The sequence below is a fragment of the Cetorhinus maximus genome, chromosome 5 (assembly GCF_964194155.1).
Source record: "Cetorhinus maximus chromosome 5, sCetMax3.hap1.1, whole genome shotgun sequence".
Taxonomy (NCBI): domain Eukaryota; kingdom Metazoa; phylum Chordata; class Chondrichthyes; order Lamniformes; family Cetorhinidae; genus Cetorhinus; species Cetorhinus maximus.
Window position 1 is genome coordinate 105291263 of NC_135883.1, and position 27257 is coordinate 105318519.

Here is a 27257-nt window from a genome sequence, read left to right on the forward strand (position 1 = left end):
CTGCCAGTTCGAGGGACATCACCATTTGCGCTCTCACACACACCGTCATTGTTCTTATCCCATCCATTGGACCACTTACCACCCACACGTGCCAGGAATACTTATCATCTGGCCTGGCAGGCATCCTGCTTAGGCTTTCTCCATCTCTACTCATGCAGGACAAGAGGGCACACAACAAGAGGGAGAGGTCACAGACTGATGGAGGAATTGCCTGAAATTAAGGTCCTCAAGGACTTTGAAAACAGAGCCATCCAGCTACCCGGTGATGATCTGGACCATTCCTGTGCTGACGGTGAGGTCGGCGGTGCTCCACCAAATGAGGATCCAGCAGTGCAACATCCATCAGACAACCATGACGTGAGTGATGTGCCCTCTTTCACAGGCTACTGCTATGCATTATTTAACTCCCCTTGCGTACTCTGGCACATCTGGGAAACAGCCGACGGAGTCCATGACCCAGGACCTCCAATCAAGCCACGAAGAAACCTCTAAAGAGGAATCAGGAGGCAGCCTCCCTGAAGTTCCATCACAGCGCTCACCCAAAACCTCCACTAGCACAGTGACACACATCTCGTGTGACCTAGCTTTAGCGTAGCCCTGGGACCCCAATCTGGTGAGCACATCGCACTGTCTGATCCATAGCAGGAGGAGGCAGAGACTTCCCAGATGTCCAGCACTCGGAAGACTGCTGGAGGCCAGCAATTTGCTTAGTCCAAGTCAGATGACGAGCCTCTGGACTCGGTCATGTCACAGTTGCTGGGGCTGTAAAGGCAAGTTCGGGAACATCAGGAAGGGATGTCCGCTGCACTCCTCAGATTGCATGACACGATGGAGGAGTCTGTCCACCTTCAGGTTGTGGGGATAGCACTGGTATGCCAACGCACCAAAGTCAACACTGGTAGGGTGGCAGCTGCCATGGAGACCTTTGTCCAGGACGTCGTTCCTGCATTGCTGCGCGGGCTCAACTCCATTGTACAGCCTTCCAGGAGCTGCCTGGACCATTTTTAAAGCCACCTCCAGGTCGGCACTGGACCTGGCCGCCAACAGGCACCCACCCCCACCCGCCCCTTCCCAACCAGTGAGGAGCCGCGTTTCATACTGGGCAGGCCTTAATTGGCCTGACAGTGTGAAATTGCAGTCAGGCGCCGATCGCAGGCTGCAGGCTGTTTTCCAGCCTTTCCCGGGCCAGCCGACTGTGCCTGCCTAATGACCTCAAAATTCAAGGCATAGACATATTTATTCCACAAAACAGGCCATTTGGCCCATTGTGCCCATTTCAGCCAAAAAAAACCAGTCTGATTCCACCTTCCAGTTTTAGGCCTATGGCCCTGAATATCACCTCAAATGTATATCTAGATTTTTTTTTTAAATGAGAAGGGTTTCTGCCCCTACTACATTCTGTCAGTGGGTTCTAGACACCCACCATCCTCTGGGTGAAAAAGTTTCTTCTCAACTCCCCTCTAATCCTTTTACTAATTATTTTAAATTTCTGCTCTGTGTTCCCTCTTTTCCTCCATACTTCTTAGAATCTTACCACTTATTTTGTCTTCCTTTGCCTTGTTTGTCCGCCCCAAATGCATCACCACACATTTCTCTGGCCTGAACTCCATTTGGCACCTTTCTGCTCCCTGACCAGTCAATAGCTTACTTCCAAAAACCAGCCACGCGACAACATTTTATATAATCTCTAAACATTACAATCATGTCCCCTACATTTAAGTCTAATGTTATGGTGTGACAGATGATGTGTGCCACGCAGATCAGATCCACGAGGGAAACTTGATCATACTATCACAACGGTTTTGCAATTTGTATTTATTTCGAGACGTGTACCCTGAATTCAAAAGCGATAAGTCCACCAAGACTTCAAAATTCTTTTAATAAGCTGAAGTAAACATATATTAACAAAATAAAAGATTTGAGGCACATACATATGCCTACAAATTACTACTGTAATAACTCCTAAAACCTCTAATTAATCTGTCTTCCAGTTACACGCCCATTAAGGCAATGGTAAAAAATAGATTTTAAACTGATTCCAGCAAGTTACCACAATACCTTTGTGTTGGACCCAGTGCCCTTGGTCTGTTGGGGCTAAAGGATCCAGGTAGCCCGCATTTTTCGGGATGACCAAGTTGGTACCAAGACAGAGAAGATCTGTAGACTGTTCTTAGAAGAAACACATTCTGTTTATTTACAAAAGGAACTCAGCAGCTACACTTGAGTGCTTACAACTCTAAACTCTGTATTCACTCTTCAGACTCTAACTCAACACTACTCTACACAGGTAGCATGCGCTACTCTGCTATGGAGTATCAAGGTCATATGATCTTACATTACAACATTTGTCTTAAAGTTATATTACACATCAGACTACTATATCCCTCCCTTTTTACTCAGAGATATATTTTACAATTTTTTTCAAAATATCAAGTTATTCACAGAGATCAATAATTTACAAAGTAAGTCTTTCTGGGTGTTTTCTTATGCATGTAGAACGTCTCAGCTCTACAGCTTTTGATGTTTGATCCAGAACCTCCCTCACTGTAGTCGGCTAAGCATCTGGTTCTTCAGTAGGTAGTTGCAAATCTTTTTCCTCGACTCTTTCAGGTACAGTCGGCCCTTCAGGTGCATGTGTATTCGGTTGAGTTTATTCAACAGGAGATGTTGATTCAGTCACAAACACTGGTGGAATCATTTCTGGCTATTTTGCTTCTCCTCTTCTTATATGATCTACATGCCTCTGTGTGACTCAATCTTCCACTTTCATGTGGTAGGAAAGATGTCCTGTTACTGCACTATTTCACCAACCAAGCATATTGATCCTTCTCTAAAATTTTTCACAAATACTTTCCTACATTAAATGTTCTGTCCTGACTGTGACAATCATGTCCAATTTTCTGACTTCCCTGCGTTCTTTCCACATTCCCTTCCAAGTTTGGCACAATTAGGCTCAATCACAATTAGAGACGGCACTTCATCAACAATTCCGCAGGTGTAACACCTGTTGTTGTATGAGGGTGGCTTTATAATGGAAGATAAAATGTGCTAATTTAGTCGCTATAGAATCTCCAGGCAATTTCTGCATACCAGGTTTGAATGTCTGAACTGCTCTCTTGGCCAATCCATTTGAAGAAGGGTGGCAAGGTGAAGTTTTGACATGAATAATACTGTTGAGGCTTATAAATCGGTTAAATTCAGCACTCGTGAATACTGTTCCATTGTCTGATACGAGCACTTCTGGTAGTCCGTTGATTGCGAAACTTTATCGTAGTTTGTGTATTGTAGTGAAAGATGTCGGTGACGTCACTTCATATATGTCCATCCATCTTGAATGAGCATTGACGATAAGTAGAAACATTGTTCCCTTAAAAGGTCCCACCACATAGTCGATGGCCACTCTCAGGGTGTAACAGAGCTGTTGCAGCTAATTTTTGTATTTGCTGACACTGCATACAACTTGTCAGTAAGATTTTGATTTCACCATCCATTCCAGGCCACCACATATAGCTAAGTGCTATTGCCTTCATTTTGGAAATTCCAGGATATGCACTGAGAAGTTCAGATAACAATGGCTTTTGTCCTTTTGGAGGAACAATCACTCGTGCTCCCCATAATATGATACTTCTTGGCTGTTTATTTTGTACCTTCTCTGGAAATACGTTTTCATTTCATCAGATTCTTGTTTTTATGACCAACCAACTTGATTTCTCACTTTGGATAAGACTGGGTCTCAATTTTTCTTTAATCTGTCTGGCACATATTGGTGATGAGTCCAGGAAGTTCAATAACAAAATGAATTCTTGAGGAATTGGAACATCCTCATCTTTTATTAGCATGGGCAAACAACTGAGTGCATCTGCTTTTGCAATTTGACTTATGGGTCTATGAATGTAAGTACATTCAAACGCTGCCAAGATCAGTGCCCATCTTTGTATTCTTGCTGAGGCTATAGCGGTTATAGCCTTGTCTTCACCGAATAATCCTAATAATGGCTTGTGGTCTGATATGGTAGTCAAATGACAACTGTGTACATATTGGTGAAAGTTCTTAACACTGAAAATGATTGATAGGCCTTCTTTATCAATTTGAGATTGGGCTTTCTCTGCAGTATTGAGTGTTCTCAATACATATCCTATAAGTTGTTCTGATCCATCATCCATTTGATGGGAAAGCATGGCTCCCGCTCCACAGGGAGATGGGTTACATGTTAATATCAGCTCTTTCTTTGGGTCAAAATGTACTAGAAGTGTAGATGACTGTAACAGCTGTTTTACTTTTGTGAAAGCTTCTTCCTTTGGTGTTTGTCATGTCCCTCGCTGATTTTTCTTGAGCAAGTAATACAGTGGTGTCAACAAATTAGGGAAGAAGCATCCATAATAACTGATCACCCCTAAGAATGATTTCAGTTTCGATGTATTTGGCACTGAGGCTTCTTTAGCAGCTTTCACTTTTTCTTGAACTGGACGTAAGCCTTGTGAATCTACCTTGTGACCTAGGTAAGTTACCTCTTTCACTTGGAATGTGCATTTTTCTTTTTTCAACCGCACTCCATTTGCAAAAAAAAACATTTCAAAGCTTCTTCCAAGTTCATCAAATGTTCCCATTCAGTGAGTCCAGTCTCGAGAGCATCATCCAAATAAACTACAACATGGGGCAGTCCCTGAAGTAAACTTTCCATGGTTCTTTGGAATATGGCACAAACTGAAGGTGTGCCAAAAGGTAAATGGGTGCATTGGTACAACCCTTTGTGTGTATTTATGGTGACAAACTTCTGGGAGACCTTCTCTATTTCCAATTGCTGATAGGCATGACTTATATCTAACTTCATGTAGGTATTTCCACCTGCCAGTTTAGCGTATAGGTCTTCAATTTTTGGTATGGGGTGGCTGTCCAATTTTGCCACTTTATTGACTGTTAATTTGTAGTCCCCACAAATTTGAATGCTGCCCGCTCTGAAAACTGCACTGGTTGTATCACTCCCAATTTTCCTAATCTGTCCAATTCAGCATTTTTGTTTTCCCACATTGCATAAGGTACTGGTCTTGCCTTCATGACTCTTGGTGTTGCCTCTGGATCTACATGAATTTTTGCTTGTAGTCCCTCAATCTCTCCAAGTTCAGACTTGAAAACTGAGGCATATTTTTGTAGCAGCTCTGAAAACCCATTAGTTCTCAGTTGGAAGATTTCAGTCCATTCCAATTTAATTTATTTCAGCCAGTTTCATCCGAGGAGACTAGGGGTGGAATTTTCTGTGCCCGCTGGTGGCAGGCATGATAGGTGGCATGAGCAGGCAATATGGTGCGATCAGTTTCACAATGGTGGGAAGGCAAGTCGTGATTGTCCGCTCAACCCGCCAAAGGTGGGCCACGTTTCCCGCCATTGGTCATCAGGAACCTCATTGTAATACATCAGCATATCATTATCAGGCCACCCCACCAGGATATTGCACCCCGACTGGATCGTCCGCTCACATTGGTGGAAAAGCACGCTGACGTGTTTCACAACAGTACAGAGGCGACGTGCACTTTGCACTTTGGGTGAACTAGAGGTGACTGCACAGCATCATTCTGCAGAGCTCGCCAGGGTTGCCTGTTCCTTTGCAGGCTTCAGGGGCTCCGAGGGGTCGGAGTTAAGTGCCGCCCTGCCCAACTGGTGGCGGGGGGTGATCAGGGGGCAAGTGCAGCCTTGCCGTTGAGGTCACTGGTGGTGAGAGTTGGGGAGATGGTGGTTAAGGGAAAGCCTGCCTCAGGCAACTGGTGGCAGTAGCGGAGGAGCAAGGGCAGCCCTGCCATTGAATGTAGCGCACAAGCATTAGGGGTGGGGCGGTAGGGTGGGCGAGGGAATTCGGGAAACTTATAGGAAGTGACCAATCCTCTGCAACTGAGACAGTTCAGGCACACTCCGAGCTTATCAGCGCATTCAAGGAATGCAGAAGCATCAAAGTGCAATGAAGTTCCCTCCTCCCCACCACAGACTGCACATTCATGAGTGGATGTCTTTAGTGGGCTGCAGAGCAGTTGGGCTGCACACATTGTATAATGTCCTCGCTAAAGCTGGCCATGTAGCAGTCACTGCTGGAGGCGCTCACAGCCCCTTGCAATGTCAGCATCCCGGTTTGGACCAGTCTCCCCCATGGTTCAAACTAACAGGGCAGCCATGTAGTGCACTAACCTCTGGATATCCAAGTTGTGGCCGTCACACTTAGCTAGGACAGGTACTTAGTTCAGCCATGCTAACCACATGTCTCTCTCTTTCACCCTGCAGGAGGAGTACATCAGGATCATGGAGCCTGGTGAACTAGCTGTATGCCTGATGGCTTACAGAGCACGAAGAAGATGGAGGAGAGAGCGACTGAGGCTCCTGGCTGCGCAGAGGCAGGATCAGCAACCTTAGGAAGAAGGGGCAGTTGGGGCTCCCGCACTCACTGCCGAAGAACCACAGCGAGCCGTCGCAGGCCGGCACCTAGCGACACCCAGGGTCTATAGATGCCGCTTGTCATTCCTGCAGATGACCAAGAACCAGTGTCGCTGAAGGCTGCGCGTGTCTAGGGAATTGGTCGCTCACACCTGCCAATTACTGCAGGATTTGGCGCCACTGGGACATGGAGGGCATCCACTGCCAGTGGCTGTGAAAGTGACTGTGGCACTCAATTTCTACACCAGTGACTCCTTTCAGGGCTTCACAGGTGACCTCTGTGGGATCTCATAATCCACCATCCACAAATGCATCCATGAGGTCACGGATACCATCTTCTCCATGGGCACAACTTTGTGCATTTTGCCTGGGACCAGGAAAGCCAGGGTGCAAGAGCGATTGGATTTGCCCAGATCTCAGGTTTCCCATGGGTGCAGGGTGTGATCGACTGCACTCATGTGCCATTCAGATCTCTGTCACAACACACAGTGAACTACCGCAACTGCAAGGACTTCCATTTGCCAAATGCGCAGCTGTTATGTGACCACAAGAAACACATCCTGCAGGTGTGCATAGTTTCCAGGGACTGTGCATGACACCTACATCCTCAGCCGGTCACAGATCCCTGGAATCTTCCAGGGTCCACAGAAGCTGCAGGGATGGCTCCTCGGGAACAAGGGCTACCTGCAGAGGCCGTGGCTGATGACACCCGTGTAGTGGCCTCAGACTGCAGTAGATCAATGCTATAATGAAGCTCATGCTGCAGCTCGCAACTTTGTGGATGCTGAAGATGAGGTTCCAATGACTGGACCAGTTTGGTGGAGCCCTGCAATACAGTCCACAGAGGGTGTCACGCATCGTCGTCGTCTGCTGCACCCTTTACAACCTGGCACTGCAATGGGGAGACAATCTGGTTGAGGAGGAGAGGGAGGAGCTGTCTCCTCTGATGAGGAGGACGCCAAAGGGGATGAGGGTGAGAAGGTCCTCAGAGGCAACAATGACAGGGATGAGGCTCTCACACTGGCTAGATGAGGCAGGTGCACTCGGGAGGCCCTCATAGCTGCCAGATTTGTGGAGGATGATGGCAACATGCACTGAGGGAACACCATAGATCCTCACATCGCATTTATGAATGTTTGTCTCCAGTCTGGCTTATGGTAGACTGGCAATACCCTCTGTGAGAATGTTCCTCTCATGGAGGCACAGTGGCGGCCTTAATAGTCGCTAGATTTCAGGAGGATGATGATGACATGCAGTGAGGACACTCCATAAATCTTCACATTGCCTCTGAGAATGTCTGATTCCTGTCTGGCTGAGGGCAGCTCACTTGCGCTGTGATCAGGGTCATATCATAGAGACGCAGCTGTGAAACTTTAGAAGCATCTGATCCTTTGTCCACCTTTAGCACCTGAGCCCTTCAGGAGCTGGAGCACAGCATCAGTGGTCACAGGTGCTGAAGTGATAGGGGCCAGGCCCTCCTTAAAGGTCTGAGAGCACACAGAGAAATGACTGAACTCTGTGAAGCTGCCCGCGACATTTTGGCAACAAAAACCAGCACCGCCGAGGTGCAGGCATCAGTAATGTGTCCAGGGAATGCGAGTCTAGACCATCACTGTGGTCTAAAAGCTGCACAGAGCAGAGGGAAGAGGTCCTGGGCTGAGATACCTGCTTTTATCTTGTGCAGAAATATTTCACATCTGAGTGACAAGAACACTGTTCATCAGAACAAGGAGCTACGGGCAGGAGACACTCTTGGGAATTTATTGACGATAGTGAACGGTATGTACAAGCAATTAACACCTGTGGCCAGGCTGTGCAACTAATTATCCTTAACTTTCCTAACCCTGCTGCTACGTCTTGGTGCTCCCCGGACATCCACAGCAGAGTTGGAGGCAGCCTGCTGATGTGACGCCCTGTCTGTGATGATCTTGGCGGGTGTCCTCTGGAGGGCTGAGACTTGGAGGGCTCCGGCCTGCTGTCGGGGTCCTGCTGTGTGGCAATGGCACCCTCCTCGGCCTTTCATGCTAAAGCTGCTGAGGTCACAGGAAGAGGGGATTTGCACGTGCCCGGCACTCTCAGTCACGTGGATAACAGGGCCCATAGTGTGCACCTGTGGACCCTCCTCCCTATGGCTGCCTGATGGCCCCAGGCTGACTCATTGAGGAGAAGGGGTAGCTGGAGTGAGATCAAGCTGCCCGGCATGCCTCTCGTGTATATACTGTTGGAGGCCAACCATGGCATCAGTGCAGCAGTCCAGGAGGGAAGTCCTGGACCAAGGTCTCCATGGCGGCCGCACTCTACCAGTGTTGACCTCGGTGCGTTGGCATGCCAGTGCTATCAACTCAGGCTGAAGTTGGACAGAGTCCGCCATCACGCCTTACAATCTGAGGAGTGCAGCAGACATCCCCCCCTGATGTTCCCGAGCTTGCCTTTGCAGCCCCAGCAACTGAGACATGACCAAGTACAGAGGCTCGTCATCTGACTAGGGCTCAGCAACGTTCTGGCCTCCAGCAGTCTTCCGAGTGCCGGACACCTGGGAAGTCCCTGCCTCCACCTGCTGTGGATCAGAAAGTGCGATGTACTCACCAGATTGTGATCTCGAGTCTGCTGTAAACCTAGGTCCCACCTGTGTCTCTGTGCTGGTGGAGGGTTTGGGTGAGCGCTGTGATGGGACTTCAGGGAGGGTGCCTTCAGATTCCTCTTCAGAGGTTTCTTCGGGGCTTGGCAGGAGGCCCTGGGTCATGGCTTCTGTTGGGCGTTTGGTAGATGTGCCTCCGAAAGCAAGGAGAGATAATTAGTGCATGGCAGTGGCCTGTGAAAGAGGACACATCACTCATAGCATGGTTGTCTGATGGATATTGCACTGCTGGATCCTCACTTGGTAGAGCAGCACTGAACTCACCGTCAGCACAGGAACGGTCGAGATCTTCAATGGCCAGCTGGATGGCTCTGTTTTCAAAGTCCGTGAGGTCCTTGATTTCAGGCATTCTGCCACCGGTCCGCAACCTCTCTCTCTTGTGTGCCAGCTTGTCCTGCATAGAAAGAGATGGAGAAAATGTAAGCAGGACGCCTGCCAGGCCAGATGATAAGTATGGTGTTGGTGTTGAGTGCTTCCATGGACAAGATGAGGACAGTGACAGTGAGTGTGAGAGAGTAAATGGTGATGTCCCTTGAACTGGCAGTGATTGAGGGCCCTGTGGATGTGTGATGGGTTTGAGAGTGTGTGGGTTGAGTGATGAGATGAGTGACTTACCCTGACGGAACGGAGGAGATCATTCATCCTCTTCTGGCACTGGGTGGCTGTCCTCTTTTGCAGGGCGTTCACACTGACCACCACTGCCACTACGTCCCAAGCTGGGTTAGTGCTGTAGGTGCCCATTCTGCGGCCAGAGCGGGAGTAGAGGACATTCCGGTGGGCCTCCACATCATCCAAAAGTCGCTCAAGAGACGCATCGCTGAACCTGGGGGCTGCAGCCTTCTTCAGTTTCAGGGCCATGTCTTCTGTGCAGCAGCGATGAGCTGGAAGCAGTGAGATGTGTGTTAGCAGCTGGACTTTAAACGCGGTGCCCGATATGATGCAACGGCAGGGTGATGGCAGGCGGGCGAATGAGAGCCCGCCCGCCATAAAAACGGCGTGTTTCCTGGGAGTACATAAATAATGATGCGGGTTTGGGAGGATACGACGCAAAAACCCACCATCACAGCCGGCGAGTAAAACCCACACACTACTGCACTTAGTGCAAATTTGGGAAAATTCCCTCACCTGCTACTACCATTAAGGGTAATTTCACTGTTTGACCTCTGTAGTATACTATGACTTTACATATGCCCTTGAATTTTATGTCTTCTCCCATGTAAGGTTTCAATTTGGCATCACTTTCTTCCAAATTTAGTTTACATCCTCCATGATTCAGGTATCTAAAAGTATGCTCACCTATCACCGGAGTGGCTGCTCCAGTGTCCACCTCCATTCTGATTGGCCTCTCATTCACTCTCATGGTTACATAGATAGTTCTGTTCTTCCTACCTTTAAATTATGTAACGAATAAATATCTGAATCTATTACTTCAGGCTTTTCAATACTGTTAATCTCATTGGGTTTTTGCTTTAGTCTGAAAGTCTGCCTGATTCTATCTTTACAATGTCTCATAAGGTGTCCATTTTGATGACAGAAAAAACATTCGAATTTTTTAAACTGTGATTCATTACAAGGTTTTCTGCTTCCACCTCTGTTAGCATGATGCCATATTTTTGCTGCTAAGTTATCTCTTTTAATTTGTCTGCTAGCAGTGGCTGCTTCCCGCTTTGGAGTAAAGCTTTGCACTTTCGTGCTCTTTTTGGCTGAGGTTCCCCACCCAACATGGAGGACGGCGCCATTTTAAGCTCACTGTATGGCTTTCGAGTCTTGCACTGCACCTTCCATTGCCAGAGTGATTTCCAATGCCTTCTGAAAATCTAAATTTGTTTCAGACAGTAATCTCTCCTGAATCACATCTTCATTTATGCTATATACCAAACGATCTCTAAGCATATCATTGATAGATATACCAAACTCACAATATTCAGTTAATTATTTCAGATTGCCACATAACAAGCAACTGTCTCCCCCGTGGCTCTATTCCTTGAGTTAAATTTGAACCGTTGCATCATCACCAACGGATTGGGCTGGTAATGATTCTTTACGAGGTTCACTAGGTCATCAAAACTTATCGAACCTGGGGCACTGGGTGCCAACAAATTTTGAATTAATCCATATGTCTTATTCCCACATGTGGACAAAATGATCGCGCACTTCTTCTCCTCCCCTGCAATGTCATTTGCCTGGAAAAAGAATGCGAGGCGTTCAACATAATGAGACCAGTTGTCCGAGGCTGGTTCGAAAAGATCCACTCTTCCAGATTGAGGCATGTTCTGAGGGGATTACTTTGACGTTCAGGAAGGAAATTTTTCTTTACTTACAACTACCGTGTGAGGTACGGCCTGATTTTGGCTCTTCTGATTTCCTTTGTTCTTCCTTGCTTTTTATCTCATCCTTTCATGTCTTTTCTTGTTTTTGACTCTCATCACCAGTTTGTTGGATCCTGTGCCCTTGGTTTGTTGGGGCTAAAGGGTCCAGGTTGCACGTTTGTTTCGGGGTGACCAAGTTGGTACTAAGACAGAGACGATCTCTAGTCTGTTCTTAGAAGAAACACATTCGGTTTATTTACAAAAGGAACTCAGCAGCTACTCTTGTGTGCTTACAACTCAAAACTCTGTCTTCACTCTTCAGATTCTAACTCAAGACTGCTCTGCAGAGGTAGCCTGTGTTACTCTGCTATTGGGCATCAAGATCATGTGATCTTACATTACAACATTTGTCTTAAAGGTACATTACACATCAAATTACTACACCTGGACAGTAGAATTCAAAATGGCTTTCCCCAGCTTCGGTTTCTGTAGACAGCAGGTTTAATGCACAAATACTGGAGGCTTCTCAAACTTCTGGTACAATGCCTTCCTCCTTTATACATGTTTCTCCCTTTTAATGTGTAAATTCCATTGTCCATGTGTCTTTAGAACTTTACTTTTCTCATAATATAAATCTTTTCATGTTGCCACCATATTGTCAATAACCCTTGAGAAAAATAAACACCTTCCTCAGTTTGCTTGTCTGGCTGTTTGGAAATAGACTGAGATCCCTTTGAAAACCAAATTCCCCTTCATCTTTTTATAAATGCAAATTCGCTTTATACCTTACATGCTAAGACCCTGCCATGTTTACTCATTAACACATTGAAGACACTTCTACACCTTACTTCTTTTGGTATCTTCAACCTGCAGTACGCTTGGCTACAAGATGTAATTAAATCACACAATCAGACAGAACAACACAACCTCCCATAAACCTACTTTACACTAAATCAGAAAAATATCGTGAAAATTATTATATCTTCATCACAATAAATCATTTATTTATACCCTGAACAGCAAGAGATTCAGCACTGAGCCCAGCAGAAACCAACTGGAAACAGCCTTCCAGTCACAAAAATATCCATCAACAATTATCCTTTGCTTCCTGCCACTGAACTAATTTGGGATCTAACTTGCAACTAGCCCTTGGATCTCTAGAGTTTTACTTTTCTAATCAGTCTGTTATGTGGACCTTGTCAAATGCCTTGCTAAAATCAATGTAGACCACATCAAACCTTCTATCCTCATCGACCCTCCTTATTATCTCCTCAAGTCCAAACAAGTTAGTCAGACACAACCTTCCCTTAACAAATCCGTACTGACTGACCTTGATTAATCTGTACATTTCTAAATAATGATTTATATTGTTTCGCTGCTGGTAGCACACTCATCTCTGAATCACTGGTTTCCGAGCTGCCCCATTCCAGGGCTTGACAAAAATCAAGACTGACACTCCAGTGTAGAAATGAGGGAGCATTGCACAGTTTGAAGTGCTGTCTTTCGGATGAGACAGTAAACTGAATTCTGCTCAGGTGGATATAAAACATCCCGTGGCACAATTTTGAAGACGTGAAAGGGTGTTATCCCAGTGACTTGGCCAATATTTATCTCTCAATCAAAATCACAAAAACAGATTATCTGGTTATTATCACATTGCTGTATGTGAAAGTTCATAGAGTGCAAATTAGCTGCTGCATTTCCTACATTACAACGTGGACAACACTTCAAAAATTACTTCACTGGGTGTAAAGCACTTTGTGGCATCTAGCAATTGTGAATAGAGCCTTATAAATACAAATTGTTACGGTTTTGGTAAAGTAACCAATAACTTTTAAAAAGAAATGCGAATTCTCAGTTATTAACTGAAAGAACCACACCACAGGATTTCACATTTTAAACAAAAACTTTGACTGTACAAGAGTTAAACAAAGCAAGCACAACTAACTCAACAATACTTTTGCTATGAACCCGAAACTCTCAACAGAATGTAAACATTATACTTTAAATCCTGTTTTACTTTTACTTCCACTCAAGAGTTCCCCTATATTTTACAGGATCTTGATGGTTCACTCACTTTTCCTGGGACCAAAACAAGGTACAGTGCACATCTCAGGAATTCACTTTGATTCTCCCTAGAGATATGAGGTTTCTTGGGGTCCTTCATAACAAAAGGCAGGTTTTTATCTCGTCGGGCGGGCACGGTGAGCAGGCCCGGGAGCAGTTGTGAAGCTAATTGGGCTCTGACCATGATTTCGCGCTGGCTGGCCAATTAATGGCTAGCCAGCATGAATTGCGCACTGCAATGCTGAGCGATGCCAGGGTGGGGATGGGAGGAGGGCGAGCGCAGTAGTTTGCACATGCATGCAGGTGCGCGCACTGAAAGCTCCCTGAAGGCACAGAGCTGCCTCAGGGGGCTGAAGAAATTTAAAAACACAAATAAAGAAATTTAAAAATGTTAAAAACATATCCTCTAATGCGACTCTGTCACTTGAGTTTTATAAGTCTTTTTTTAATTACTGGGTCGAAATCTCATCCCGCCCATGGATGAGGTTTCACAAAAAATGCAAAGGCCACTTGGCCTATTCGCTCGCCCGCCAACCGAACAGTTGGATGGGCAGGGTAAAATCTGATTTAATTACTTGATTAAGGGCCTCAATAGGCCTCTTAATTGTTGGTGAGTGCGCTGCTGTCTCTTACGTGCGCCCACCAAGCGAATTATCGCAAGAGTGCGCAATGACGTCGAGACGCTCACCCGACGTCATCACGCGCTATTTTACCCTCGTTCGGGTCGAGTGCGCACCTGCCCGATGAGGGAAAAATTCTGCCCAAAATCTTTTTTTCTTTTTCTTTTCTCAGAATTTTTTTCCAATAACTCTGAAATCTGAAATGAAGGACAGGCATCATGTGTGGAGAGAGAAAGAGATTTAATGGGTGGCATTCCCCCACCCCCCACCCAAGACCCCATAGTCAGGGTCTAATTAGGGTAGAAGTCTGCAATGTGTGGGGGACAGTCACCCAGCTGTTGGTTTCCCCAAATCAGCCAATCAATGCCAGGGGTCAGACTTGCCATTCTCTGGAGAGCTAAAGGAGACCCCCCCAGCACTGAAGAAGCAGCAGGATACCTTTCAGGTAACTGAGAGAGAGGGTGCCCAAAGATGAGGGTGTCCTCTCTCCAACCTTTTTTAAAGTTAAAATAAAATTTAAAATAAGCCAGACTACCATTGTGACAGGACAGCCTATGATTGCAATTGAAGCCAGGCAGGCTTAAACCTACCTGGAGCACTGGGCCCGTTGCTTTGCTGCCAGGAGGCTGCCTTCAGGCAGATAAACATACCTCCACCACTTCCGAGGGCCTGCTGGCTGACTGGAAAATTCTAGTTGGCCTCCAACAATAGGCTTGAAGAAGCCTCTAACAAGATGAATTGGTTACCCACCACTAAGGAGCAGGTAACCCTGCTGCTCCCACCACCCCCTGTTCTGTCTCTGGAAAACTGGCCTAGGGCAGCACTGTGTTGAGCACACCAGCCAGAGGCAGGAATTTCTGGATCTGTCTGCCTCTGTGCTCACCCCCATCCAGACCTAAAAATTCAGCTGTGTTTCAGGCTGATGACCTTTCATCCAAGCTGGAAAAAGTTAGAGAGTTAGAGAAACAGCCAAGTTCACGGCACCGTGGGTGGCTCTGCTGTTCAGAGGGGTGGAAGGAAAACAAGTGGCAGGGCTATAGTGATAGGGGATTCAATAGTTAGGGGCACAGACAGATGCTTCTGTGGCCGCAAACATGAATCAAGGATGGTATGTTGCCTCCCTGGTGCCAGGGTGCAGGATGTCACGGAGCGGCTGCAGGACATTCTGGGGAGGGAAGGTAAACAGCCAGTGGTCATGGTACACATTGGTACCAACGACATAGGTAAACTAAGGGATGAGGACCTGCAAGCTCAGTACAGGGAGTTAGGAGATAAATTAAAATGCAGGGCCTCAAATGTAGTAATCTCAGGATTACTCCCAGTTCCACGTGCTAGCCAGAGCAGGAATAAGAGGATAGACCAAATCAACACGTGGCTGGAGAGATGGTGTAGCCGAGAGGGATTCAGATTCTTGAAGAACTGGGACCGGCTCTGGGGAAGGTGGGACCCATACAAACCGAACGAGCTACACCCAGGCAGAGCTAGGACCAGAGTCCTTGTGGGGGCTTTTGCTAGTTCTGTTGGGGAGTATTTAAACTAGTGTGGCAGGGGGATGGGATCCCAGGAGTAGGATCAGATAGGTCAGATTCAGATCAGAAAAATGGAGGTAGAACATTAGCTAGGGACGTTGTGATAGACATGGAATTACAGGATAAGCAAAGTTTACAAAGTGTCCAGCAAGGGAAATTGACGGGGTTAAACTGTTTATACTTCAATACGAGGAGTATTACAAACAAGGTAGATGAGTTAAGGGCACAGGTAGACACATGGCAGCAGGATGTCATTGCTATAACGGAGACCTGGCTAAAGGAGGGACAAAACTGGCAGCTTAATATCCCTGGTTATAGTCTTCAGACACAATAGAGTAGGAGATAAAAAAGGAAGGGGTGGGGTGGGGGGTGGGTGGGTAGCACTAATGGTTAAAGAATCAATTCCAGTTGTGAGAAGGGATGATATACTAAAGGCCAACAAACGAGGCTTTATGGATTGAGCTTGGAAATAAAAAAGGGGCAGTCACACTACTGGGAGTATACTACAGATCCCCAAATAGTGAAAGAGAGATAGAAGAACAAATATGTAGGCACATTTCCGCTTGTAAGAATAGGAGGGCAATAATAGTAGAAGAGTTCAACTATCCTAATATCAACTGGGGTTCAAACAATATAAGGGACATTGAGGGAGAAAAATTCATGCAGTGTGTCCAGGAAAATATTTTCAACCAATTAGTGACAAATCCAACGAGAGGAGATGCAATTCTAGACCTCGTCTTGGGGAACGAAGGAGGGCAAGTGGGTGAAGTGACAGTTGGCGACCATATCGGGGATAGTGATCACAATTCAGTTAGATTTAGCATTACCATGGAAAAAGACAGAGATAAGGCAGGAGTAAAAGTCTTGAACTGGGGGAAGGCAAATTTTGCAGAAATGAGAAGGGACTTGGCTGAGGTGGACTGGACAGCACTGCTGGAGGATAAAACAGTGGAAAACCAGTGGGAAGCACTAAAAAGCAAGATCCTAATTGTACAAAGTAGACATGTCCTCTACAAAAATAAGAGTGGTACTGCCAAATCTAGACTCCACTGGTTGTCTAGAGGAATACAGGGGAAGATCAAACAGAAAAAGAAAGCATATGATAGACACAAAGAACTAAGCACTGCAGATAGCCTAGACGAATATAGGAAGTGCAGGGATGAAGCAAAGAAGGAAATAAGGAAATCAAAGAGAGGGCATGAAAAAAGATTAGCAAGTAAAGTTAAAGATAACCCAAAGATGTTTTACCAATGCATTAATACTAAAAGGTTAGTTAAGGAAAAAGTGGGACCTATCAGAGATGAAGCTGGAAACTTGTCTGTAGATGCAGAGGCTGTGGGAAGGGTTTTGAATGAATATTTTGTCTCAGTGTTTACAAAGGAAAGGGAGGATGTAGATATAGTAGCCAAGGAGGAACACTGCAAGATATTAGATGGGATAGTCATAAAGAGAGAGGAAGTACTCAAAGGGTTGAAATCCTTGAAAGTTGATGAGTCACCAGGACCAGATGGATTGTTTCCGAGGCTGCTGAAGGAAGTCAGGGAAGAGATAGCAGATGCTCTGAGGATGGTTTTCCAATCTTCACTAGATACAGGAGAGGTACCGGAGGACTGGAGAAATGCAAACGTAGTTCCATTGTTTAAAAAGGGATCAAAGGAAATGCCAAACAATTATCGGCCAGTTAGTCTTACATCGGTGGTGAGCAAATTAGTAGAATCATTCCTGAGAGATAGGATTAACTGTCATGTGGAAAGGCATGGACTAGTCAGGGATGGTCAGCATGGATTTGTTAAAAGAAGGTCTTGCCTCACAAATTTGAATTCTTTGAGGAAGTGACAAGAAGGGTTGTTGAAGATAGTGCAGTGGATGTTGTGTACATGGATTTTAGCAAGGCATTTGACAAGGTCCCACATGGCCGATTGGTCAGGAAAGTAAAAGCCCATGGGATTCAGGGTAATGTGGCAAACTGGATAAAAGGTTGGCTTTGTAACAGGAAACAAAGGGTAATGGTTGACGGATGCCCTTGCGAATGGAAAGTTGTCTGAAGTGATGTTCCACGGGGCTCGGTGTTGGGACCCTTGCTGTTTGTGTTATATATTAACGATTTGGATGTGAAGGTGGGGGGCACGATTGGGAAATTTGCAGATGACACAAAGATTGGCCGAGTCGTGGATAGTGTAGAGGATAGCCATAATCTCCAAAATGATATAGATGGGTTGTTAGAGTGGGCGGTAAAGTGGCAGATGGATTTTAATATAGAGAAGTGTGAGGTGATACATTTAGGGAGGTCAAACAGTTACAGGGATTACACAATAAATGGGAATATACTAAGAGGGGTAGATGAAGTGAGAGATCTTGGCATACAAGTACACAGGTCCCTGAAGGCAGCAGATCAAGTAGACAAGGTTGTAAAGAAGGCATATGGAATGCTCTCCTTCATTGGCAGAGGTATAGAATATAAAAGTAAGGATATAATGTTAGAATTGTATAAAACACTAGTGAGGCCACAACTGGAGTATTGTGTGCAGTTCTGGTCACCACATTACAGGAAGGGCGTAATACCCTGGAGAGAGTGCAGAGGAGGTTTTCAAGAATGTTACCAGGGTTACAAAAGTGTAGCTACGAGGAGAGATTGGATAGGTTGGGGTCATTTTCCTGGGAACAAAGAAGGCTGAGAGGTGACTTTATTGAGGTGTACAAAATGATGAGTGGAATAGACTGAGTGGACAGGATAAAATTGTTTCCCTTGGTGGAGAATTCTAGAACCAGGGGACATACATTCAAGATAAGTGGCAGAAGGTGTAGAGGAGGACATGATGAAGAACTTTTTTACACAGAGGGTAGTGGGTGTCTGGAATTCGCTGCCCAAATTGGTGGTAGAGGCAGAAACTCTAAACTCTTCTAAAAGGTACCTGGATCTGCACCTTAAGTGCTGTAAGCTGCAGGGCTATGGACCGGGTGCAGGAAGGTGCATTAGAAAGGGCACCTGGGTGTCCTCAGGCTGGCATGGACAAGATGGGCTGAATGGCCTCCTTCTGTGCTGTAACTTTTCTGTGGTTCTATGGTTCTATGTAAAAAATGTAATGGCTCAGAGGCAGGTAAGGTGGGAAGGGGTGGAAATGAACAAAAGGGAAAGTTTGTGATTGGATCTAAGGCAGGAGAGATTAAATTGCAAAAGGGATGTTGGTGCAAGGCAAAAGGCAATGGTAATGAAACAAGTAAAGAAACAAAATATATGTCTAAAAGAGCTACAATTGCCAAATCATTACCAGCAGCTCCTCTCACTCTTTCAGGGTAGAACAGTCTTTCAATTTAATATACTGCATTCATGGCTCACGGCGCAGTCTCTCCTATGCTGGGGAGTCCAAACGCAGATTGGATGACCACTTTACAGTGCACCTCCAATCTGCAGACCCTTTGAGAAAAGTAATTCCTCCTCATCTCTGATTTAAATCTACCACCCCTTAGCCTAAAACTATGGCCTCTCATTCTAGAATGCCCCAGAAGGGGAAACATCCGCTCCACGTCAACTTTGTCTATCCCCTTTATCATCTTATATACCTCAATTAGATCTCCTCTCATCCTTCTAAACTCTAGCGAGTATAGGCCCAAACTGCTCAATCTCTCCTCATAAGATAAGCCCCGCATCTCTGGAATCAATCTAGTGAACCTCCTCTGAACTGCCTCTGGTGCAACTACATCCTTCCTCAAGTAAGGGGACCAAAACTGTGCACAGTACTCCAGGTGCGGTCTCACCAATGCCTTGCACAGGTGTAACAACACTTCCCTATTTTTATACTCTATTCCATTAGCAATAAATGCCAAAATTCAATTTGCCTTCCCTATTACCTGCTGTACCTGAATACCAGCTTTCAGCGATTCATGCACGAGGACACCCAGGTCCGTCTACACTGAAGCATTCTGAAGTTTCTCTCCATTTAAATAATAAGTCACCTTTTTATTCTGCTGACCAAAATGGATAACCTCACACTTATCCACATTAAACTCCATCTGCCAAATTTTGGCCTATTCACCTGACCTGTCCATATCCATTTGTAAATTTTTTATTTCTTCCTTGCAACTCACTTTCCCACCTATTTTGGTGTCATCTGCAAATTTAGCTAAAGTACCTTCTATCCCTGAATCCAAATCATTAATATATATTGTAAATAGTTGGGGCCCAAGGACCAAACCCCATGGCACCCCAGTAGTTACAGCTTGCCATCCAGAAAAAGACCCATTTATCCCGACTCTCTACTTTCTGTTGGTTAGCCAATCCTATATCCAAGCTAATATATTACCCCTAACTTGATCTTATCTTATGTATTAATCTTTTGTGTGGCACCTTATCAAAGGCCTTCTGGAATTCCAGATATACTACATCTACAGGATCCCCATTATCCACTTTGCTTGTCACATCTTCAAAGAACTCTAGCAAATTAGTCAAACATGATTTACTCTTCATAAAAACATGCTGACTCTAATGGATTGCATTTTGACTTTCCAAATGCCCTATGACTACTTCCTTAATAATGGATTCCAACAATTTCCCAACAACAGACGTTAAACTAACTGGTCTATAGTTTCCCACTTTCTGCACCCTTCCCCCCAGACTTTTTGAATAAGGGTCATATTAGCATTTTTCCAATCCACTGGAACCTTTCCAGGATCCAGGGAATTTTGGAATATTATAGCCAATGCATCCGCTTTCTCTGCTGCCACTTCCTTTAAGACCCTGGGATGTAGGCCATCAGGCCCTGGGGACTTGTCATCCTTTAATCCCAATAGTTTGCTCAGTACTTTTTCTCTAATGATGGTGATTGTTCTAAGTCGTCTTAGTGAGAGCAGATAGCTTTGTGCATTTCGCCCGGGACCAGGACAGCCAGGATGCAAGAGCCATCGGATTTGCCCAGATCTCGGGGTTTTGTTTATTCATTCATAGGATGTGGGCTTCCCTGGCTGGGCCAGCATTTTATTGCCCCTCCCTAGTTGCCCTTGAGAAGGTGGTGGTGAGCTACCTTCTTGAACCACTGCAGCCCATGTGGTGTAGGTACACCCACAGTGCTGTTAGGAAGGAAGTTCCAGGATTTTGATCCAGCGACAGTGAAGGAATGGCAATATATTTCCAAGTCAGGATGGTGAATGACTTGGAGGGGAACTTCCAGATGGTGGTATTCCTATCTATGTGCTCCCCTTGTCCTTCCAGATGGTAGTGGTCGTGGGTTTGGAAGGTGCTGTCTCAGGAGCCTTGCTGAATCCCTGCAGTGCATCTTGTAGATGGTACACTCTGCTGCTACCGTATGTCGGTGGTAGAGGCAGTAAATGTTTGTGCATGTGGGCTGCTTTGTCCTGGATGGTGTCAAGCTTCTTGAGTGTTGTGGGGGCTGCATTCATTCAGGCAAGTGGGGAGTATTCCATTACACTCCTGACTTGTCCCTTGTAGATGGTGGACAGACTTTGGGAAGTCAGGAGGTGGGTTACTCGTCGCTTGATTCTTAGCCTCTGATCTGCTATTGTAGCCACAGTATTTATATGGCTAGTCCAGTTCAGTTTCTGGTCAATGGTAACCCCCAGGATGTTGATAGTGGGGGATTCAGTGATGGTAATGGCATTGAACATCAAGGGGCGATGGTTGGGTTTTCTCTCGTTGGAGATGATCATTGCCTGGCACTTGTGCGGCGCAAATATTACTTGCCACTTGTCAGCCCAAGGCTGGATATTACCCAGGTCCTGTGGCATTTGGACATGGACTGCTTCAGTATAGTGCGCACCCTACCTTGATATGCAAAATCCTGGCTTACGTTCCATGGACAAAAGCAATACAACTGCAGCAACTTGGCTGAACACTTGAAAGTTGAAAATCTGTGATCCTTCAGGCACATTCCCACTTTAATCCTGATGGAAATACTGGAACCAGCGAGAATGATATTGCTACAAATAGTGAACAGACAAAACATTCTCATGCGCCTCCTTATGTTGTATAGATATAGCTAAAATAATTTCTTTTCAAAAAAAATCAATCGCAGGATATATATATATATATAGTTCTCACGACTGAAAGAATTGAATCTTTAAATTCTTCCAAAAGAATTACTTCTCTAAGAGCTGCATATGTTGTCTCTATCTTTAACGCCCGTATTCACCAGTCAAAATAACTTTGTTTTACCCTTTCAAGCTCAATACAAGTTTGCCCAGGATGTTTCCTTATATTCCTAAATGTCTGCCTGTGTGTCTCAGGAACCAACTCATATGCACTCAAAGTAGCATTTTTTACTGCACATTAATCCACCGACACTTCTTCTGACAGTGGAGCAGAAACCTCATGAGCCCTATCCACTAATCTAAACTGTAAAAGCAATGTCCATTTTTCTTTTGGCCGTTTCATCGGTTTAGCTATCTTCTCAAATAAAATAAAGACGCCTCTACATCGCATTCTTCAAACTTCAGTAGAGCTTGCGCGAATTTAAACATCTCCCCACTGGGCTTTAAGTTGAAGATTTTTTCATCATCAGAACCTTCATCAGCATCTGAGGCCTCTTCTCTTACTTCCAGCCTTTTAGGTTGGTACTCTCCCTCTCTCGCTCTCTCTCATTCTTTCTTTATTCCTTTTCTAACCTCTCCATTTCAAATTCCCTTTACTGTCTTTTTTTTCTCTCTCTTGTCTTTCTCCCAGTTCGCTTTGGAATTCCCTTTCCCTGTCCTTTTATTTTCACGCTGTCTCTAATTCAAGTTTTTTTCATTTCCATTGCTTGTTCAAATTCAAGCTTCTTCATTTGTAACTGAAGTCTCACTGCCTCCAGCTGTGACTCACTAGTGTCAGGTACCACTTCCAACTTCAAATGCTGTTCAACTATGTCTGCTTTCTTTGCCCCTACAGGTAACCTCAACTGCAACTTATCCACCAAATCTGTTAACTTCCCCTTAGTTACTTCTTGTAACCGAATCAGAGTTATATCTTCTACTTCCAAAATTGTTTCAGCCATGGATACAGACATTTTCGCAGTCTCACCACTTTAAAAATCCATCTCACTAACTCCTGAATTCAAAGTGCTTCTCATTCTTGTAGCCTTAAGATTCACCAACTCCAAACATAAGAACATAAGAACATAAGAACTAGGAGCAGGAGTAGGCAATTCAGCCCCTCGAGCCTGCCCCACCATTCATTACGATCATGGCTGATCACATTTCGGTCTCAACTCCAATTTCCCGCCCTCACCCCATAACTTTTCAATCCATTACTAATTAAAAATCTGTCTATCTCCCCCTTAAATATATTCAGCGTCCCGGCATCCACAGCCCTCTGAGGTAGTGAATTCCACAGATTCACGACCCTTTGAGAAAAGTAATTGCTCCTCATCTCTGATTTAAATCTAGCACCCCTTAGCCTAAAGCTATGGCCTCTCATTCTAGAATTCCCCAAAATAAAATAAAAAATGTAAAAAAAAACAAACCAATCAAGGAATTTCAAATATCCTGCAGAGTCCCCAATTTGCTATGATGTGACAGATGATGTGTGCCAGGCGGATAAAATCCATGAAGGAAACTTGATTCCACTATCACAACGGTTTTGTAATTTGTATTTAAAAAAACCTAAATTCAAATATTTATTAACAAAAGATAAGATGTCAAAAGCATACATAAGATCCCAGTCAATACTAAAATTTCTACCTAACCTGACTCACAGATACAACCCCTTGTAAAGTAACATTCCAAACTAGATTTTAAAGTTAAAAAAAACGAGCCAGCACAATTATTACCTTTAGCGCGGGATGCAGCAGACCTATGCAGACATGGCTGGAGGCATATCTGAGGCTATTTTGCAAGCTTCTGCTAGATGTCACAGGGCCCCCCCTCAACATAGCCTTTCATTCTCCCTTATATATGTTTTTTCTCTTTTTAATCTGTAAATTCTGTAGTCCCATATGTCTTTGAAAATGTACTTTCCCATAATATAAACTTTTCATAGTGCTAAAATTGTCAGTAACCTCTGGGAAAAAATAAATCCACTGCTTGGCTTAACTTATCTTGTTAGATGTAAACATCCTACCATCTCTTTGAAATTTGAACTGTCCAGATTTATCTAAAAATGCAAATTCCCCTCACACCTTACATTCTAAGACTTTAGCCATGTTTATGTATTTAGCAATTCAAACCCCTCTCTACCTAACTTCTTTTGATACTTCCAAACCTAGAGTAGCTGTCTCCAATTGAATTAACACACAAACTATCCAAGCCGCACTATTAACCTACTTTTACAATAAATCACAGTAATATTATAAAAATTATTATACTTTCGGAACACTCTAGGTGAACTGAAATAGTACATCAACACATTTATTTTTATCTGATGCTCTGGATTTTCAGGATGACTCAGGAGCCTTTTAAAAATGTGGGTCCCAATTCCAGGATTCCCGGCCCCGTTCCCTGGGTTTCCGATTCTCGGGAGTGACCTTGAAGGGTGCGGACTGGTTTGGGTCACCAGCCAGCGCCCTGCATTCTGACCTGGCCAGCTTAGAGTTATGCATGTCCTAATCCTCAGCAATTTTCATGGAGATGGCTTAGCTTTTCAAAGAGTCATAGTTCATGGCACCTCAGAGATGTTGTCAGGGTGAGGGAACCTAGTCATTTTGGATTCAAAACTTTAACTTGTCTCTCGCTCCACCGATGCTGCTACACCTATTTTTCGAGCATTTTCTAAGTTCAAAAGGTCCTTCACATGCCCCCATTCCAAGGTATGCCCCCCACCCACCATCAATGTCACTTTATGTCCCGATGCCAAAGCATGCCCACCCACCTACCCCCATAGCCCCTCATACCACCCCCTCCATGGGGCATGGGGAGTGTATGGGGGGGTGTGAGGGGATGTGAGGGGTGAGGGCTGGAGGGCCTTTCTGTTTTTATATTAACTGGGATATAGTCCCACTCCACCGAGGCAGGCATTTTAGACAGCTTGCCTCACAACCTGGCATCCCACTGTGCTTGCCTCCAAACTTTTTCCCAGGTCGGCTGGTCTCACTGCAGGTTGCACCCATCCCCACCTGCCACCAGTGAAAATCCCACCCTTGTGGACATTTTCTATCGAGATGTGTGTGTGCTATACCAGGAATTTTCCTGACTCCCTGCCGACCTCGAGGATGAAGATCCGGCCCTCAATCTCCATTTTGGTAGCCTTCAATGTGGTGACTGAAAAGAGATTTGGGGCATGATTCTCTTCCTGCGGGTAACTTAGAGTGGGATAGGACTTCTCATCATCCACGCGATGTGCCACTAACTCACTCAAATGTCCTGCCGGGGCACCTGAAGATGGGCTGGGAGAGGTAATACCACTCTTCAGTGAGTTACCCCTGCTGCAATAGAATGCTACAACCACTTAATGGAGGAGGCAGGAACAGGGGAAGCTTGACTTTTTGGGCATTGCTGGTTTGGGTGGGGGGAGGGGGCGCATTTTTGGACACTCGCAGACGCCCATGGGTGGCATTTTAAACCACAAAAACATGAACATGATTAGAATGTGTGGTAGAGGGCAGGAGATGGTGCAGCTTAAAGACTTAATGATCAAAATCCCAACCCTTCCAGCCCCAGTGTGCCCATTTCTGACTTTAAAAGCCTTGTGCTAGTGTGACATTGATAACCCTCAAGGCACCTTTAAATTATTCGGTAATTGTTTGGTCCAATGACACTACACAACCAGGCTCCACTCTTCATGTCCTGGGTAGGTGCCTCTGGTGTCTTACATGGAGCTTTCCTAATATCAGCATAACACCGGCTGGTTCAGAGCAGCGTTCAGGCTTTGATCCATAAGAGTGAGAAATCAGCAGTGACATTTTCTTGTAATGTAAAACATATCAACATGACAAATGGTCATACCAGCAATCCATTGCAAACTGTCATAGAGTCTACCAAACAATAGCTAGAATGTTTTATATCAACTGTTTTTCCTAAAGTCACAAAATAATATTAATGATGATTTGTTTAGCTCACATATATAGAATTTTGAAAACAGTTGGCAGGAGCCTCCTAAGGATGGCCTTGAAATGGTACACCATCTGTTCTCAACATAAGCATATTGTTGGTCAGAATACTCTGAAGTAGGTAATATTCTGGAAATCTGTTGTCTTGCTGTGGGTGCACCTTCAAGGAGCAAAAGCATCTGTCAAAATGTAATTGTTACCTTCAAACAGTACAGCTCCTTACAGTGCAAGAAGTGTTGCTCAGGATTTTTATTGTGGGCATGTCAATTGTAAATGTGCTTCTGCTTTCCATCAAAAAGAGCAAAGTTATTGAATAAGGACTCAGCTATTTGCATACAGATTTAGCATTCGCAATTAACTTTAGGCCAGATCATGTAGTGATAAGATCTATTTAAAGATTAGGATGAAGTAACAAGATCTAACAATGTAATTGAAGCACGATGGCTTTGCTGAAAAATTATTTCTAAAGTTTTGTTCAAACTGCACCCCGGATGGCAGCGTCAACATTTTGTGATACATAATTACAAACATCCGACAAAAGGACAAGAACAAGCCAACCAACAAGACAGTCCAGTCCCGTGCTGACATGGAGAAAGTACATGCACCATAAATGTACAATCACCCATCTGTCCAGAAGAGACACAAAAGGGGAAAAATCCATCTTGGACAAATGTAGGAAAAAAAACCTACACACACACAGACCCGTTTAAGGGCACACTACCTTCGGTGTGTGGATGCGTGCCAACATGCCGGAACGTAAAATGGCATGTGATGACGTTGGGCGTGCATCCCGACGTCACTGTGCAGCATCACAATATTTCATTCAGTGGGCGCGTGCCGGAGTCGGCTGTGCGCCCACCAATAATTGAAAGGCCTATTAAAGTCATTAACAAGGTAATTAAGTCAAAGTTTACGCTGCCCGTCCAACTTAACAGTTGGCGGGCAGGTGAAAAGGTCAAGCGGCCTTTACATTTTTTAGGAAACCTCATCCACGAGCGGGATGAGGTTTCCTAAAGCTATTACAAATTAAATAAAAACTTTCTTTTGAAATTAAAAACATGTCTCATCTCATGTGACACAGTCACATGAAGGGACATGTTAAATTTTTATTTTATTTATTAATTTTTCAAAAAGCGCTTCAATCTCCCTGAGGCAGCTCCGTGCTTCAGGGAGATTGAAGTGCTCTTTCGCGCGCATGCACGAACTGTGCTCTAGACCCAACTCTTCCTCCTCCCCCCGCCCACACGGGTAGCGCTCACGTTGCTGCTCGCGATCCATGCAAGGTGGGCCTTAATTGGCCCCCCCACGTGAAATTGCGGTACAAAGTCGTTCGCGGGTTGCGGTCGGCTTCCTGCCTGCCCCCGCCCACTACCACCGAGCCCGCCCGACGCAGGAAAAATTCAGACCCAGCAGATTTCTGCAATAAACTATATCAGAAGTTAGATTGCAGTCCCAATAGCTAAGGTATACAAATAAACTTTAGCATTTTGCCTGGCTCCTGGTTAATAATTAAATATAAATTTAGATCAAGGACTACTTTCAGTCAAATGGAAATTGCACTCACAAAGCCAATCTGTTGGGGGGTGCAATTTATTTGGGGAGAGAAGGTCTGAGCTACCAGTACAACATGGTGAGTTTACTGACGCAAGTCTGCTGTTTGAATATTGAATTTAAACCTAAAAACATAGCAAAATCACAAACAGGAT